Source organism: Pteropus alecto, unplaced genomic scaffold (genome assembly GCF_000325575.1).
Source record: "Pteropus alecto unplaced genomic scaffold, ASM32557v1 scaffold5, whole genome shotgun sequence".
Classification (NCBI taxonomy): Eukaryota; Metazoa; Chordata; class Mammalia; order Chiroptera; family Pteropodidae; genus Pteropus; species Pteropus alecto.
Genome location: NW_006441953.1, coordinates 28206649 through 28209458, shown reverse-complemented (window position 1 = coordinate 28209458; position 2810 = coordinate 28206649).

Sequence of the window (2810 nt, the reverse complement as noted above, 5' to 3'; positions counted from 1 at the left end):
TTGCCAGGAGCTTAGAGATCATCTAGTCCTATGACCTTCTCCAGAGAAAGACATCTGAGGCTCAGAGAGGTGAAGATATTTGTCTGAAATCACAGAGCCAGCAAATGGAGAAATTGCAACTTCGAACAGCGTCTTCACCATACCGTGTCATCTACATAAACAGCCGCCGAGATGAGAGGAAGCTCTTGCTGGGCAATTATCTCACCCAATGTTGAGCCAGAGGATCTGGCTGCCCTTTCATACAAAGTTACTTCATTTCTGTGACGAGAGGACAGTGCTTGTCTGAGCTGCTGGCCACCTTCCAGAGCAGCGGGACCCTGGAAAGGGTTAAGGGTGACTGCAGTGAGGGGGAGGGAAGCTCCCAGCTGGGAGGGGAGGGGATCTTGGTTCTCCACGGGGGTGGGGGGTGGGGGGGAGAATTCCTAGGAACCCTTCACAAGAAACGACTGTGAAATCTTTCTAGTACAAGTGCCAATTGCTGTCCAAGGATAAAATATCGACATGAGCAAAAACACAGTTCAGTGCTCTACTCCGTTACTCTGCCCTTCTTCCAACCCCTTCCTCTCCTTCTTTCATAAACCCTAAGGTGTTTTAGTTTTTCAGATGTCTAAATCCTGGGTGTTTAGAAATCCCAGCCTCTATTTTACACGAAATGTGTGGTGCCCACAGAGTAGAGACACTTTGTATGTAAATGAGGTCTTTGCCAATCCGTCCCTGTTTCTTCTGGTCGCTGATCAGAATGTCTGGGCTGTCCTGAACAGAAGCAGCAGGTGGAGCATGGAGCTGGTGGGCAAAGGGACCTGGAGTAGGATTTGGACTCTGGCCCGCTCTGGCCATGTGTCCTGGAGGGAGTTACTTGCATCCCACTTTCTACCGCTGACCATGGGGACAAAGCACAGACTGCAGTGGATCCTGAGGCTGAAATATGAGACGCATTCCATCACGCAGTTCTCTGTCAGTCAGAGACCGTCGACGTTTGCCCTGCTGTCCTTCCTGGTCGATTTCTATGTGCCAGATAGAAAGAGGATCTGTTCATTCATTCACTGAGTATGGACAGTCCGGGGCAGACACTGTTAAAGGCTTGAGAATTCCGGAATGAGCTGATGACTCAGTCTCGCTGCCCTCATAGAGATGGGATTCTAGTGGAGAAGATTGTAAGTCAACATCAGAAGGAAAGCTTTGCGATGGGAGGAACTTTGTCTTCTTATTTATTGTTCCATTCCCAGTCTCAGTCCCGTGAACAGTGGTGGGCACATAGTAGGTATTCAGTTACTATTCATAGAGTGATTGAGCCAATTGCATTTGACACAAGGAAATTGGAGTAAGGGAGAATTAAAAAAAATGTATATATTTAATCTACAAATCTATCTATCTATCTATCTATCCATCCATCCATCCATCCATCCATCCATCATCTCTCATCAGTAAGGATCAGTTCTATGAAGAAAAATAGCGTAAAGGAAACAGAAAGGTATCTAAGTTACCGGGCAGGAGAAGTCTTTGCCAGGGAGGTAATATTTGAGTAGAGCTGTAAGTTAAAGTGAGGTGGCAATCTTGGTGAGCCTTTAATAACCGTGTAATAAGGCCAGCACAGTTCTTAGAGTTTTCCACATGTTAAGTTATTCAGCTCTTCTGTAGCCCAGTGAGGAGGTGGCATTTATAAGGTGCCTCCTTATAGGAGTTAAGTAACTTGTCCATGGTCACAGATGGAAAGAAGAGAGGTCAAAATTGGAATCCAGCAACCTGACTCTGGTGTGTGCATCCATCCGTGATGGGGTACTGTCTTGATTCCATCAAGTGGAGATACATTCTCGAGCCTTGGACCCCTCAAATCCAAATTACAGAACAAAGGTTCAGTTGTTCTGTGTGTTCCAGAATAACTCGTGGCACTTAAAAAAAATTCAAAGTCCCGAGACTAGGCTTCTCTCCCATGAATCAGACTCAACTTGAGGGGCATGCCCTAGATTAAGAAAAATTAAGAAAGATACAACCAGATGTCATAGGGGGACCTTGTTTGAGTCCAGAATCAACTGGAAATGGAATCTGGCGATGCTTCTTAGACAGCTACTCTGCTGATGACTTGTATGTATAGCCGTCATCGAGGACACTGACGGGGGCAAGGGGTGGCATGAAATCCTTATGTATTCCAGAAGAATGGGGAGTGTGGCCAGTAATGCGACGGAGGCAAACTCAGGACTGTCCTTCAAGTCTCAGGTCGAATGTCCCCTGTACTGCGTTGCCTTCCCCAACCCAGGACCGCCAAGCTACCGTTGTCCCTCCTCGCTCTGCTGGCCGCTCTCTCAGGGCTTCCAGATGGAACTGTGGTCTCCGGTGACACCTCTGTCTCCTCCATGGGGCCGTGGGCTCCCCCGGAACCGGGGCCGTGTCCGAGCCACTTGCCTCCATTTTGCATGCCTCAGAGGCCTCGTGCGAGGTACTGAAAGAATGTCCAGAAGTGTGGACATTAGGATTGTGGGGTGCAGACCGAAGGACACGAACCATGAACATGGAGACAGGATAGAATGGTCTGATGTGGGGGCGGGGGGAAGAGTGAGTGCAGACCAGCCTGGACCATACTGGCCCATGTCTCAAACTGGCCCGAGTCTAAGAGCCAGACAGAAGCCCCGTGCTGCAAGAACTGAATCCTAAAACCCGAGTGCTGTCCCCACCATCTCCGTGTGCAGCACAGCGGGTAACCTTCCAGAGGTCCCTGGGGGTGACCGCAGGGCTTCGTCGAAGGGAGCCCACAAATCCTCCTTTTATCGAGTTTGCTTCACCTCGGGCTCTTCAAAGACCAGGGCTCCGCGCCT